Source organism: Tympanuchus pallidicinctus, unplaced genomic scaffold, assembly GCF_026119805.1.
Source record: "Tympanuchus pallidicinctus isolate F22 unplaced genomic scaffold, pur_lepc_1.0 scaffold1, whole genome shotgun sequence".
Classification (NCBI taxonomy): Eukaryota; Metazoa; Chordata; class Aves; order Galliformes; family Phasianidae; genus Tympanuchus; species Tympanuchus pallidicinctus.
In genome coordinates, this window is record NW_026294618.1 from 33,883,844 (window position 1) to 33,900,519 (window position 16,676).

Below are 16,676 nucleotides of genomic sequence, written 5' to 3' on the forward strand. Positions count from 1 at the left end.
TGTTTCTTGGAAGACTTGAATTTCTAATCTTACAGATTTGGACTGGTCTTGCCCTTTTGTTTTGGTTGGATGTAGAGTGTCAGAGCTCTGCCTGGACCGATGGAGGACTGGGGAGTATGTACAAACTCAGAGCAATGGGCCTGCCTCTGTCTTTGCAGTGTACTTCTGGAGACTTTCCAGCAAAGTCACTGGTGTTATGTCTGGTTTTATGACTTTGCAAAGAAAAAATGTATATCAGATATACTGAAGGTGACCAAACCTTGTACAGTCATAAATTCCAGGAATAAAGGCAGATTTCTGCTGAGAGCATCTGTCTAACTACAGTACTTGAGGGAAGCTGCTGAACAAACTGTGTGCTTCTGAGGCTTTAGTTCTGTCTCATCACTTGCAGCAAGTAAGATACCATCTATTTAGGAGGACAGTTGGAAGGGGAAACTGCTGGGTTGGGAATGCTGAGAGAAGACTTTTTTGGTGTCTGTCCAACCCCTGAACCTCCATACTTTTGTGTAGCGGACACTTTGTTGATCAGACAAGTACACATGATGCTTTCATATACGACAAATAAGTAGTAAAGAAAAGCCATGAACTGTATAAAGAAAATGAATCTTATAAGCCTGATTCTAAACCCAGAAAAGACTGAGGTCTTATTCCTTTTTTAAACAGTATCTTGGTTTCCATCCTTGCTCTGCTACAGAATTGGACAGATGTTTATGACAGTCACAAAAAAGAAAACTGGGGCAGTCCACAACAGAACGTTTTAGAAGCCATTAATACGATTTTATGATGTTATACTGAAGGGCATTTTCTGCTGCTCTCAGCACAATATTGTGACTGGTCTTCACAAGATTGAAAACATGATGTATTCTTACATCATCCTAAATAACAGCACAGCTGACAGGAGAACAAATCCTGGGAAGGGCAAGCAATTTGCAGTTCTTATACGTGCAAGGAAATTCAAACTCTAGACCTACAGGAGAGTTGAAATACCACGTAGAAAAATGCCACTTAACTTCAAAATGTCACCGGGCTTCAAAGTGGTGGCAGGGGGACAGTGTGCTGAGCTGACCCGACCCCAGGCTGGCTGGGTCGTGGCTCTCAGCCCATCACGGTAATGGATGGGGACTCCTGTCTTATTTGTGGCAGGAAGAATAAGATTGCTCTGGTAAAAGCAACCTCCTCCAGGAAGAGCAGGTGGCATGACCCAGCAGGGTGAATGGGTACAAGGGGATCCCATAGGATGAGTGGATACTATAGGGCAAGTGGGGATGGTGTGACCACCAGGGGAGCAAGAGGACCAAAGTAGTTTAAGGATGGGACAGGTGAAAGAGCCTGGGCTTCTTAGGCACCACACTCCCCAAACTGGACAGTTGCAAAATTTAAGAAAAGGTTGCTTTTTGGGGGGGATGGAAAGGAACAAAAATGGTGTGTAGATTGTTCTTTCTAGAAGAAAAAAAGAATAATCCATTCCTGGGGGAAATTCCTGTATTGGTGAATTGTATTAACCTTATGGGACAAAAGTACAAACTGACATATCTCTGAGTGTCCCAGAGAGATGCTCTTCTGAAAGATATATTAAAAAGCTGCAGGAAAACAATTTAACTCTGACCGTTTTGATTAACAAAGCGTTTTCACACAGAAGTGTTTGGAACTGAACTCACTGGGAATAGCACTTTAGTTCACCACTCAAGAGTTGGTTTTTCTCTGTTAAGGGTGGTGTATCTAGGAGACAGGAGATCTGCAGCTCTGGTGTGTAGCTCTCGGGAGACACCATGCTGCTCTGTTAGAAGAAGGTGCTCTGTCATGGGACTCATAGCTCTTTTAAGAAGCAGTGCTCTGAAAGCGCAGCTTCCATGAGACAGTGTGCCACAATGGAGAAAAGCATTTTAGCATTGCATGACCCAAAATAAAATGCTTCAGGTCAATCAGACACTGTGATTCTGCTCAAAGTGAAATTGCAAATAGACTATCATCATTTGGAAACAAAAGAATAGGGAATAAAAAATATTTGACAAATTACATTTCCTGTTCTCTCTATCTTCTGTGAATGTGAACGTGTTTGTATTTAATCAAGACTGCAGCAAGATCCTACCTTATGCACATCACTGACTTCTTTCTGCAGGCAACCCTGCTAGTTGCTGAACTTTGGCCATCTGCTCAAGCCTAAGGGGCACTGATATTAAATTAACCGTAGCCTGACATTTCTCTGATAACTGACATTTGCACAGGCAAGCCTTGGATGCGCATGTGCACAGTAGGAAATTAAAGTGTAAAGTAAATAAGATTATCGTTGCGTGTTTCTTCTCAAAAACATATTGCAAGTCATTATCTCACCCTCTAATAACTGAGATTTTGTGTGCAAAGCCAAGTAATTTAATTTATATATCTCAAATGCATGCCTTTTTGTTGTTGTTGCAGGGCCTGTACAGCGTGTCTTGTGAATGAAATCATCTCAACGCCAAGAACTGGCACAGCTGTGGGCAAATATCTCCTTTTGTCACGTTCTGAGAGCACAGACATGCTCCAGAAAGTGCTGCTTGTCCTGTCCCTTCAGAGAGCTCCAGGCTATTCTCAGGGAATGCTTCTGCCTCTCTGCAGCTCTCTGCTTCCTCTGGAAGAAAACCCGGCTTCAGACTGGACTCAGTTTGTGATCTCATTGTGTCCCCATCCAAGCCAATGGGAATGTCTCTGTCTTTGGCGATGGAAGCAAGATTAGGGCCACAACAATTGGATGAATTTCAAATGCGTAATTATAAATTGTTAAGACGCCGAGAAGTCCTGTTCCTGTACCCACTGACAAGTGGCATAAGGCTGCTCAGTTGCATAATAGCTACTTTAAGAAAAGCCCTATATTCAAGTAGAGAAAACGGGTTGAGTAAAGTAAATAAACTGGAGAGTCAAGGACAAATGCCACAACTGATATGGATGTGGATGTGAGAATATCACTAAGAGATGCTACTGATGAGGAACCCAGTCTCATACACCTATCTACAAAATATACAAGTATGCACAGGGGAGCATCTAGGTACCTCTCACAGCTTTCCTGTGCAATGACTTTATCACAAAAAATGTTATTCTATTATTTCTATACAAAATGATGTTAAGATATAAAGTTTTAAGTGCGGAGGAAATAGGAGAAAAAAGCATTTGGTAAGCACATACTGCATTATTCTGTCATAAACTGAAGCAGTAAAGAAAATGAAATATGTAGGTTCTTCCCTGACAGTGCTCAAATATTCAGTCATGAGATCAGAAAAGATTGCACTGTCAAATGTCCACATCATTCGGCACCATGATGGTGAAAATTTAGCACCACAGAAGTAGACGTTCAGTCTGGCCTTACTGTCTCCAAGGAATTCCTCAATGGATATTTCTTCTACAGTTGTGTCTTCCTACATAGTAGAGAAAAAAAACTGTCTCTCTTTGCTGCAAGTTGCCATTCCTTCACTACCAGTGGATAAAAGGTCCCAGATTTTATTATTGCTTCTTTGGCTCCCAAAGCAAGACCTCCTATTAATAGTGCCATCTTCACTGTTTTTCGACTTTATTTCCTCCAGATTTAATTCTAACTAAGAGAAATAGATACAAATCTTTCCATCACTTGTGTCCATCAATATCTCCTGAGCAATAGGTTTTGTTGGAATCTACTGTGATGTGTAAAGGAGAGTAGTTTGAGGGACTTGCTAGATTTTGATACTGTCATTCTCCTCACTCTCATAAGAGGGAGCTACTGGAGGTCAGGTCTAGTTTCTGGACTGCTTGACATATATGCCAGAGCACAGAAATTAGTAGCAGTCCTATTGCCTCTCCTTGTTCTTTGATGTGGTGTGTAATGCATAAATTCTAAGTGTTGTTCTTGACTGGAAAAAAAACAAGAAATTTTCTACAGTCTCAGTGTAAATGGGATTAAGAAGTTGTCAGAAGAAATAATGAAGGCAAACAGTAAATATTCTGTGTGGTGGATGATGTGGTGACTGACTGACAACTCTTCCCATGTTATTTCATGCAAATAAGCTTTCCAAAATTGCAAAAATCTCTGGTTTCCAATAGCATATTCAGATGTGTGATCTTCACTAATGATGGCAAAAGAAATGTTTCTGATTTTTAACTTTAGAAGAAAAGAGATTCAGCTGAATTTCTTTCCTTCAGAGACAAAATGCTGTGCTTCCTGGATATAAACATTGGTATACTCTCGTTTGGAAAGAAAGTTTGCCCCTTCCTAGCAGAACTGGATTACTTCAGTAGGGTTTTGGCTAATAGTCCCTCTCATCTCTGAAAACAGAAAAACTTTATTACGTTATTTTTGAACAGAGAATAGGAAGAAAGGCATCCAGGTTTCATGTTGGTTATTCAGACTAAGAAAGGAAGTCACAATTTAAAATTGAGAAAGGATGTTTTTGGTCACAATACAAGTATCCTGAAGAGTTTGAGAGATAGTATTGTTATACAGGACAAGACAAGCACAGACATCACAACATATGGTAAGCATGGTACATTTTTATGCTAGTGATGTAAAATTGCTCTTGCCTAAACCATGCTAGAAGTTGCTCTTAACTGTAGAAATTCAGGCAGCTCATTGCACTGTAATGAGATTAATCCAAAACCATGTGTAGAACAGAAACATCTTCATTAGCCTTCCCTGCAGAAGGGATCCTAATGCGTATCTCTGGAAGACAACAGCTTCATTAATTAAACAACAAGGAGAATTTCCCATAATCAGAAAGCCTTGATTCTCCTCAAGATTTTAGTTATAGCAATTCTTCTCCTACTGGGTTCTTTAAAAAATTAAGAAAAAAAAAAAAGCTCTAATAGATAGGAATCTCTCCTTTAGGTTACCATCTGGTTCAGGTGGGTAATTATCTTTTAACATCTGTTCAGTGACACACACTATATGGTATTATTTACACTGGTGATCTTAAGCCATCTTGTGGTGGGCAAAAATATACCGATTTGCAACAACATTCTAGCAGTTTTCAGGACAAATAACATGTTTTGCCTGGAAAACACTCAGCATGTTTAAGTTCTCTTTCTTCTAAATGGTAATGAACAAATCCAATTTGCTTACTGGCAGTTCAGCTTGTCAAGAGACATGTTCTTTCCATCTATAACCTTCAAAATGTGCAATGCGGATGTCAAAAAGAAATATTTCTGCATTCCACATCTCGATTCTATTGCCTGCAGCACTACCTGTGCCCTTCCAACACTCCACAAGGATTTAACTTCTTTTCCAATGGAAAGTATTGGAATCTGCTTAGTTTTTCCACTTCAAAACAGTCATGCATGCAGCAATTGTAAGCAGTAACCCCTGTCTCATGTTAGCTCACCAGCTCCTCTTACTCTCAGATGTTCACTGCACTGGAAAAGGCTCTTTGCTGGGACCTCTCTGATGATATGCACTCCAATAAAAATGTCACGTGGTTGAGTGGAAGTCAGAACAGTAGAGGATCTTCTTTTGATAAATACACTCAATTTAGAATATTTTGGTTCAGAAGGTACAACAGGTTTTGCATTAATCCTTTCTAACATTTTTTTTCTAGACCAAAACAGCTTTCAAATTGCTGGTAGTCTATAATAAAAAGGAATAAAAATGATCAACAGGAGAAAGGAAAACCTAGTCCAAAACCATGCTTAGTTAATTATTTCACCCCAAATTACAGCACTACATCAAGGAACCTCCTCTAAAGCAAATCTTTGAATTTTTGAAACTATGTGGCCTCTGCCTTGGTGCTGCTCCCTGGGGTACTTCCCAGCAAATCTTCTGTGAGATGTGCCCTGTGACCAGCATAACCTTTACTATTGGCCAGCTGTGTAAGCACTCCCAAGATCACATTTCCCTGCCAAGTATGTCAAAGTGACCTGTGCTCAAGTCACACTATTCCCAGACTGGAGCCTTTTGTCCATAGGGCCCCATGCTGTGCAGATGGACGACCTGGGACTAATGACAGGCCAGGGCTCAGGCCCTGCAGACCCTACTCACATCCCCTTGTGCTTTGCTCTGCTAAATTCCCAGTGCCTCTTCCCAATATAATCAACTTTAGGGGGAAGGAAGGAGAAGACAAGCATTTTTTTAGAAGGTCTAACTGAGCATAGTCATTAGATTCTAGGGTTTATGTAAACCAGCTTTCTGTGCTTCTATTTTTCTATTTTTCACTCAGAGGGTGGTAAAGCACTGGAACAGTTTGCCCAAGGAGGTTGTGGATGTCCCATCCCAGGAGGCATTCAAGGCCAGGCTGGATGAAGCTCTGGGCAACCTGGTCTAGTTTTTGATGATCCTGCCCGTGGCAGCAGGGTTGAAATTAGATGATTTTTGAGGTCTTTTTCAGCCCAGGCCATTCTATGATTCTATGATTCCATGTAAAACTTGCCCGCAGCATCACAGAGAGTGTTGCTAAACAGTATTTGCAGAAAGAAAACTCAAGAATTTTGCACAAGTCTGTTGGCAAACTTCTTCTTAAAGAAAAGTTTGCAACAGCTTAGCTTCCTTTCTGCCTGGTTGTATGTCCTAAAGCTACCACAACAATTTTGGAACGTGAATTTCATGGACAGAAGCTATGTATGTATGTAATCATCTTCAAAGATTTAATTTTTTTTTCCCCAACAGAACAGAATTTACCATGGTAAATCAGTGTAGCTCTTGACTTTGTTTACAGTGGCAATTTGTTTGTCAGAGCTATGAAGTACTGCGTTTTAAGGAGAGTAATCATGCTATCATAATGCTTCTGTTCAAATTCTGCTCAGGGTTCATTAAAGCTTAGAGCTTGACTTTGTAATCTAGCAACATAATAATGCGACAGTTAGTACAAATTACTTATCTGAAAGCAAAAAATTACATTAATGTAACATGCAGGTGTTTCAATTACACTCCAGCATATGTGCTTTAACTTTTATTGCAGAGATTTTGTAATCTAGTTATCCTCGTAAATGTATTCATAACAGAATCTATAGTTAATTATTTGCTAAGGTAACTTTTGTCTGTTTTTACCAGGTTATCACAAGTATCTAACAACTTTTCAAAACAAGCTCACAGATTCAACATGACAAACCAGGATGTATGCAATTAAGTAATATGGATATTATGTAAACTTTTTTTTATATTCAGTAAAACTGCAAAACTTCTTTCTTAAAACCCAGGGATATATATATATATATATAGTACTGATTTACTAATGGTAGATTGAGAAGTTGTAGGTCATTTTCAGATGGCTAAACACAAACACATATATTTTCATCACAGTGCTAACCTCCTGTCTGAGCCTCATTACACAAAGCATTTGCCCATGCTTTTCCATCTCACTTTAATTGGAGGCAACTGTTCCAGCTGGACTGCCTGTCTTATACAGAAGATGATGACGTTGTTAACAGGATGCAGGTTCCTCAAACCATCTGTCTCTAATGGCAAGATGCTGGGCTATCTTCAGCATCTTCCTACCGGCTGTGTTTTTTAGTGGCAATGAAGATAACATTTCTGCTCATGCTTCATCTGATCTAGTGACCAAATGCTCGGACTTTTCTGGTAATTCTGATATTCTTCCAGAAAAGTCTAATTAATGATATAACTTTTCTCAGCATGTGATATCTAGTTAGTACTATGTTTCCATGTAGTCATGCAAAGGCAATAAATTAAAAAATGTAGTATGCAATGATGTTCTCATGTAGCTCCCACAGCTATTGTACCTCTACTGGATTCTGAAATTCTGTTTTCCTTTTGCAGTGAGTATGCACCTGTGCTTGTCTGGGCTCCTGATGCAAACTTAACAATAGCTTCATTAGAAGGACCAGGAGAGACTCGGTAAAAAGGAGAGCCTGAGAAATGGGGGATTATGGAGATTGTCTAATATTGTTATTGTGAGTCTTGAATGAATACACTACCTGTAGGTTTCTTCAGGAAAGAGGTAACAGGCCAATTGGGATTGTTTTTAAAGTATTTGATACATTATCTCCTTCACTGGAAGTAGAGAAGAGGATGCAATTAACATGTTCTTGGTTGGTTTGGGTTTATTTCTCTTTATAGTTGTCTCACAAAACATCAGAATTAAGAATGAGAAATGATTCAAACGCAAAGCCCCAAAAGTTGTATGTAGCTTCAGCTCTCTCACAGACTCCAAGTGAAGTAAAAAACAGCTTCAGGGTACAGTTGACATTCAGCCTCTTGTACAAGACAAGCAGTAGGAACATTTGCTCCTAAAGAAGTTATCCCATGTACAGACTTAACAGGAACCTCTATTCTGTCTTTTCTCCTGGAGAAAACATGGAATCATAGAATCATAAAATCGCAAGGTTGGAAACGACCTGCAAGATCATCTAGTCCAACCACTCTCCCATTCCCAGTACCACAAGCTACTAAACCATATCTTGTAGCTCCTCATAGAATCATAGAATCACAGAATCATAGAATGTCCTGGGTTGAAAAGAACCACAATGATCATCAAGTTTCAACCCCCCTGCTATGTGCAGGGTCACCAACCACCAGACCAGGCTGCCCAGAGCCACATCCAGCCTGGCCTTGAATGCCTCCAGGGATGGGGCATCCACAACCTCCTTGGGCAACCAGTTCCAGTGCTTTACCACACTCTTGGTGAAAAACTTCCTCCTAATATCTAACCTAAACCTCCCCTGTTTCAGTTTAAAACCATTCCCCCTTGTCCTATCATTATCCACCCTTGTCACCAGTCATTCCCCCTCCTGTTTATAAGCTCCCTTCAAGGACTGGAAGGCCACAATGAGGTCTCTCCAGAGCCTTCTGTTTTCCAAGCTAAACAAGCCCAGTTCCCTCAGCCTTTCCTCATAGGAAAGGTGCTCCAGCCCTCTGATCATCTTAGTGGTCCTTCTCTGAACAAGTTCCAAAAGCTCTGTATCTTTCTTGTTCTGGGGGCCCCAGGCCTGGATGCAGCACTCCAGATGGAGCCTCACAAGAGCCGAGTAGAGGGGGACAATCACCTCCCTCTCCCTGCTGGCCACCCCTTTTTTAATGCAGCCCAGAACACAGTTGGTCTTTCAGGCAGCAAGCGCACACTGCTGGCTCATGTCCAGCTTCTTGTCCACCAGGACCCCCAAGTCCTTCTCTGCAGGGCTGCTCTCAAAGGGTTCTTTGCTCAGTCTGTATAAACAGCTGCACTTGTCCTTGTTGAACCTCATTACGTTCACGTGGGCCCACTTTTCCAGCCTGTCCAGGTCCCTCTGGATGGCTTCCCTCCCTTCCAATGTATCGACTGCACTGCTCAGCGTGGTGTCATCTACAAACTTGCTGAGGGTGCACTTGATGCTATCGTCGATGTCATTGATGAAGATGCTCAAGAGCGCCGGTCCCAGGACCAACCCCTGAGGGACACTGCCTGTGACCAGCATCCACTCTGATACAGAACCATTGATCACAACCCTTTGGCTGCATCCAGCCAGCCAATTCTTAATCCATTGGACAGTCCACCCTTCAGATACATACCTCTCCAATTTAGAGAGAAGGATGTGGTGAGAGACCATGTCAAAGGCTTTGAAAATGATAGCTTCCCTGACCGGGAATCGAACCCGGGCCGCGGCGGTGAGAGCGCCGAATCCTAACCACTAGACCACCAGGGACTACTTAATATTTACTTTTTCGTCTTTCAGGGGAAATCATACAATCTCTTCTCCTGGACAAAACATTTCATTGTGAAAGAGGAAACAAATAAGATAAACTATAGGTATAGCAGCCTAAGTGAAAGAGTGGTGGTTTGGGTTAGGAGACTTGAGGGAGATTTTGCCACAAGGTGAGTGGCAACTCGAAGTTGGCAAGGACAAAGGCAGATGACAAAGGAACACAAATAGAAAGGGCTGAGGGAGGGTGAGCAGCTTTCCACCAGCTAATATCAATGTGAAACCTTCTACCTAGGGTGCTGGTTACTTGAGAGATCCTGTCTGGAGTAGTACCCTCCCCCTTCTCTTATATTTTTCTTTCCTTTTAAGCTTAGCTCAGCACAAGACAGCAAACAAAAAAGCTTGCTATATGGTTATAAACACCAGTGCAAAGGCCCCTGACTTCTCACTTCCAGAGGATTTTTCTTCCTTAGAAATGAAATATCATTTGAATTTTTATTTAAAGTGGCTGTTTTGACAAGAGTAGGAAAAAGGCAAGATTGGGAGATGGCAGCATAAACAAGAGCACTAAAGCATCTAGAAGATTCCAAAGTAGGACCCTCTAGAGGGACAAAGAGGACATGGCCTCTTCCTGAAGGAAGGTGAGAGTGCAAGGATGGGCAGGAATAAAAAGAGAACTGCATTTTTTAATATTCCAGGTGCTGAGTTCTTCCATAGCCTACAACCAAGTAAAGAAAAACACTTGTTTTCAGGATTTGCTGCGGCAATCTGGAAAGTATTGTGCTCTTGGAAGGACAAGATTCACACTGTTAAGATCAATTCAAATTATGATTTGGAGAGCATAAACACCATTCTAAAGAAACATATTTCCCAGCAAAGGTTGTTTTAGAGGCAGAAATCATTTAAAGATGCTCCTGACTAAAAAGTATTATACTTCAAGTGCTTCTCAAACTTTGAGAAGACTTTGAGAAACTCGAGGCCAGGAAAGGGAACACCAAAGACTTATGGTCTCATAAGACTTCATAACTATTTTCTATTACATTTTCAGATATTCTGGTATCGATTCTTTTAGCTGGTGGATTTGTGAGATATCTGAGAGCAGGAAGCAGTGAGTTACCAGCAGCTCATTCATAGACATCACAAGGGCTTAGGCTATTGTGTCTGAAAAAAACGAGAGTAGAAGATGCTTGTGGTGAAAAAAATAAATAGTGTACTTACATACAGAAGCAGTTACTGAAATATTTGTTGTTGGTGGTTGTTTTTTTTTTTTTGTTTTATTTTGTTTGCCATAAATCAATGAGCTATTTTCATTCTAAACAAAAGACAAACTTAAGGATTTGATTATTTCTCAAATATTTTAAAGTTGCAGGTGTGAGCATAATTTCTACCTGTGTGTATACATTTTTAATTAAAGCAAATACTGCTCTTGAAAGAAAATACGCTGCAATCAGACCATACAGCCACTTTTAATCCTGTGCAATCAGTTGAAAGAGCAAATGTAATCAGAGAAGTATAAAAAAAATAAAGGTGTTATTATGCCACAAAGAAAAGTCTCTTCTGAAAGACAAAAAAAAACCCCCAAATATTAAGTAGTCTGAAATATTTTCAATTTAGCATAATGTGGAAATGAGGAATGTGGTTTGGGAGTGATTTATTAGTTGAAACCGTTCTGAGGTGGAATCTTATAATTTTATGTGCAGTATTAAACAATTTATTTTCATGGGACTGGAGTTCCAGAGTTCTCCATGCAGTCTCAAACGCTTTCTTTGTTCTTAGCTTTTGGCACCAAAGAAAAAACATTGATTATACCATTTATTTATAACACTGTATCTGGTCTCTGATACTGTGCACATCAGGTACCAAAATTAAAATCTCTTGTTTAAATTCTAACCTACTTGAGCACTATATGAAATCACTCAAGCCCACTATTTGAGCTCACACATACGCGCAAGATATAGTGCACTGATGTCAAGGAAAACCAACTAGCTATGCAAATTTAAATTATCTCACATTTTCCCCAGAATATACACATGCTCAGATGCTTGTCAGTAATCAGGTGATAAGCATTAAGCATCTACTCCACAGTAAGCTGTCGACATGCTGAAACCCACAGAAATACAGGAACTTGCCCTTGAAGATATATTTCTTGAAAAACAGCAACTTGCTGAGTAATTTTAAGTCTTCTCCAGAGCTAAGAGGCACATCTCCATGTTTCCTACCACAGAAAATACTAATTACTGAATAAATTATATTTGAAAGTAAACACAAACCTGAAACAACTGTAACAAAAATAGTATATTATGTCCATTCACAACTGGATACGGTACAAATACACACCAATTGGTCTGACAGAAATAATTTTATCTTTGAACATACAAAAGCAGAAGCCCTGGAGGCATGGCTCTTGTGGAAGGCACAGTACTTCCAACAGCAACCAAAAAGTCCACTGAGAAACAGTGGGACCAGCTGGAAAACTGTCAAGTGACAATCCTAGAAAAACTCAGAATGGGGAAGCACACAATAAGAAAAAGATCTGTCAACGGAGTACCTCAGGAATCCATCAAGGATCTCTAGTGAAAACTACATGGAGGGGTCCATGTAGTTATGTGAACCCACTCCAGAGATCTGTATCTAAGGTAGCACCTTAGAACAGAAAGCACAAGACTGATGGACACCTTCAGTTAGAAGGATGGTCCTTTTTATTTTTTTCTTCTCCTCAGTTAAACTTCTTTAAGGACAATTATGTAGCTGTGAAATCTGTTGAAGATAAGCAACCTTTATGCTCAGTGAGGAGATAGAAATCATGGCCCTGGCTGGAAGGCATCACGCAGAGCCACGAGGTGACCAGAGCCGCACACAGTTGAACGTTTTTTGGTCATCTCTGAATGAAGATAAAAGGGGGAGGTGAGGACAACATAGCAAAAATCAACAAATCAAGCAAATATTGTACTGATCTTAGTAACCAGCCAAAAATGGCCACAAGGCTGGCAGTGGGAGGTTTCAGTTTATAGGTTGGTTCAGTTTGGTTTTGAAAATGGATGAAAAATTTTCAAGAGTGGAAGATAATTTCCCTGAAAGTGATTTTGCATGATAATATCCATTAGTCTAAGGAATCAACTGCCAAAAATAAATAAATAAATAAACAGAACCAATCAAACAAATAAACAAAACCCAACATAAACACAACAGAATAAGTTACAGACTACAAAAAAGCAGACTGAGAAACTGATGGGAAGAACTTCGGAATAAAACCAACATCTTTGAAGATGAAGAAGTGCAGAAGACTGACAGCTTCTAAAAGAGGCTGTGTAAAATGTGGCAAACTATCCCACTGCAAAGGAAAAAAAAAAAAAAAAGAATTAAAAACAGACAAATACAGTTGTCTCATAAGCTCTTTAGAAACTTGAAAATCAAAAAGATATCCTGAAAAATACAGGGAAAAGAAAAAAGGAAAAGAGATAGTATAAGATGTAGGCAGAATTGAAATAATCATGTACAGGACTAAAAGAGAGGTACAGAGTGCAAGGAAAGAAAGGGAACTAAGAAAGAGATGTGCTAACTGGATTAATAGTAAGAGAAAGGCAAAAAGAAGTTTAGGTCTACCACCAATTTGAGAAAAGAAGAAGAAAACAGCGATTTATGTGTAACATGCAGAAATGATACATGCTTTCTTTGCCTCAGCTTGGTGAGGAAGGATTAATTGCAATCATTTAATTATTTGCATTCATTTAAGAAGGGGATACAAGAACAGCAAATAAGAGAAAGAAAATTAGTTCTGACAAGGCGTACATTACATCTGTCTGTTGAAGAGAAGTGGAAGAAGAAAAACAAGATTGCCTTTAAAAAGAAGGAAAAAAAATCAAACCTGGAAAGTTACATATCCATCATCCCAGTTTCAATCCACTGAAAGAATGGATACAGAATAATAGGGAATAAAAAAAGCCTGCATAGATCTGTAAATAATGCAACCTATCAAAGGAGCCTACTTCTTTCTTTGTCAAAGTAGCTGGCCTTGTGGCTTAGAGGGGTTGATATGATTCATTTTGAGTTTAGCGAGGCTCTACAGAGCTATTTTATCTAGATCCTTGTAGCCAAAGTGGGGACATGTCCTGCAGATGCAATCACTAAAAGTAGGTGAATTGCTGATTGATGAAGTCCTCTTCATAGGAGTTAATCAAGGATTCGCTTTCACTTCAAGGACATTGAAGTGTGGTCCTACAGCGGCCAGAGTCATTAGCAGCCTCAAGATTATGCTTAATAGCTGAGATGATGGAATGGAGAGTGTGATCATAAGATTTGAGAATGACATCAACATGAGGAAAGAGAAATCACAAAGAAGGACAGGAATGTAAAGTGGTTTTCAGTGAGATGAAACTCAATAAAGCCATGTACAAAGAGCTAAATTTAGACAGAAGACTTTCATGTGTAATGGAACATATCTGTCTGTCGGCACTTCAGGAAGGAATCATGCACAGCCATAAAATGAAGCGATTAAAAAGTGAAATTTTATTCAAGGATATGTAAAAAAATCATTAGTAAGATTAGATCATGCTCATGACTATAGAAGGAAAAAATGGAGGTCAGTGTCTTGGAGTGACACTGAACACATGGCATCTGATGAGTGTTATCTGGTAGAGCAAGAAAAAAAAACAGAAAGAGTCCAGAAGAGATCCCAAGAATATGAAGAAGCTTACAGAAATGATTTAGAGGAAGGAAATGAGATTGCTTTATGATGGTGGCAAAGGTAAAGCCAGCCCTGCCTCAAAGCAGAGTATAATGGACTCTTCTGCAGTGCTCGCCCTTTGCCATTATTTTGCCAGGCTGTACTTCTGCTTCAGCTGTCTGCAGTGGCTCTGTCTTTATCCCTGTTGTCTTCCATAAGTTTCACAGCTTTACTGACTCCATTGCTCTAGGAAAACCATAATACATATTTATGCCTGTTGATGAGTAAAACTATGGTAGAAAGAAGATGCATACCAGCATCCTAAGCCTTGATCATCTTCAAATATATACAAATATATATACAAATATATACAAATATATACATATATATATACAAATACTGATGCAAATGCACATTCAGCTTTGTTTATTCATCAGTATTGGAAGGTGCACTAATACAGCAGATGGAACTGTAAATGACAGGTACCAATGGAGAAAGAAGGTGGTTGCCTTCTCCATTCACCAGCCCTGGGGCTGTGTGAACCCAGAGTCACCCACTGACACTGCCATGATGCTCTCTGTCAGAGCAAAAAGCACTGGAGTTAGAAATTGCAGAGAAGCCTGAAACTTAGCTGTCAGGGATGGAATTATGGCTGTAATACACAAGCTTCAAATGCCAGTCAATTTATAGTGTTTTCTTCAGTCTGTGACTTCATTCTTGGAATGATAGAAATTATTGCAAAAGGTGTATTCTTCAATGCTCTAAGGACTGCTGACATCACAGTTTAATGTATTGATTAATATAATTTTCCTATTTCCTTCTGACTACTCTCAGTAACAAAATGTGAAGTAGAAAACAGCCCATGGATATCTTTACTGTTACCCTGCTGCAGCAGTATCTCAAATCTTCTTGTGCTCATTCATCCCTGCAGGAAAATAATTCTCTTGTGTTTAAAAAATAGTTCTAAGAATTTCAGCAAACAAAATGCTTCAGTGCAGTGATTAGGATGCACTGTGGTGGTGTACAGTCATGCAATGTTGTTTCTATTAAGAACAACTCAGTTGGCATCTCAGAAACAGAAACACTGCTGCAGTCCTAACTCTCCTCAGCCATGTCCAGGTGTAAATACAGGAGACAAATGCAGCACAGAGCTGAACAGGATCTACTTCTGTTTGCCTTATGTTTAACCACTTAGCCCTTCAAAATCTGCCTGTGCTGAACTGCATGAGCCCTTGACCACATCGATCTTGTATGCATTATGTCGAATCGTAACTTATTTCCTATCACTAAACCCATACAGTGCTTTCAAATAATTCTTTCTGGTTATAGCTGGCCTTAACAGGATAGAAAGGGAACAGAGTGAAGGCAGCATGACTGTACATTGCAGTGTGATATTTCTTGGTTTTCCAGTATTTTGAGTGTTGCTGAAGTCGTCGTTCTGGAAAGGCAAAACTTGTCCCTGTGCAGTGACTACCTTAAAAGGATTTATGAAAAAAAAATACATTGCCTCTGAAATGGTGGAGTTTATGTAGCATGGACCCAAAATGGATTTTCACAGGACTTGCAGCATTTCAACGCTATGGCTAAATAGTATGCTTTGTTTCTCAGTGATACAAGAGGCACATCTGAAATGCCCTTGTAGACATGGTGTTACATGCAGACAGGTATGTAGAATTCCCTGCAAGCAAAGAGTCATAGTTTAACAAACCCATTACACATGCCATAAGACTGCAGCCACTATTCATGGTTATGGACCAGCAATTCTTGTCAGTGTTCTTTATACTTGAATTTGCTGTAATGAAAGGATTGGTACTGGAGAGGATTTGTCATGAGGACAACTCAAGACTCCTCCCTAAGAATATTTGCCAGACTCAACTACCTGGCTTGGTCCTCTTGGGTCCCACTAGGTCAGTGGGTCTCTTAAGTATGGAAGAAGAAGACACAGAACGCAGAGCTCAGAGCACCATTGTGACTTTCTATTGTGTGATGAAGAGCAATAAAGTCCTCTTTCCCTGCAGTTTGGAGGAAGGCTATGCAGGAGACCGATGGCTCCCACAAAACCTGTGTGTTTTGGCACAAGTCTTAAAAAGCAAAGGTATTTTCCTCAAAATCAAAGGAGTGCTGAATTTGATGAGTTCCTTCTCCCTGAACTTCTGACCCTGAAGTGCTCGCTGTACATGGGTACTTGCACTGTCAGACTTAACTTGTTGAAACATTTGTACAGCTAGTTTTAAGCTCAGGTACATAAGTTGTCCTCTCAGGAGTGGTGTGTTTGATGTGAGATGGAATAGTATTAGACAGCAGAAGGGCTGAATTCCCAAAATTCTCAGCTAGGGCTCCTGCAGAACGGCAATGAAATGAGACAGGACATCTGCACCTTCTCACGGTGGGTGGCTGTGAGCATGATTGCATTGTGTTGATGTCGGTGGCTCTGACAGAAACTGGA

General features: G+C 40.0%; 1 non-coding gene across 1 annotated transcript; it reads right to left on the minus strand.

Moving 5' to 3' along the window:
• Positions 1 to 9,498: 9,498 nt before the first annotated feature.
• TRNAE-CUC (transfer RNA glutamic acid (anticodon CUC)) lies at positions 9,499 to 9,570 on the minus strand. The gene has a single exon. It is a non-coding gene; the product is annotated as a tRNA-Glu (tRNA).
• Between the last annotated feature and the right edge of the window lie 7,106 nt (positions 9,571 to 16,676).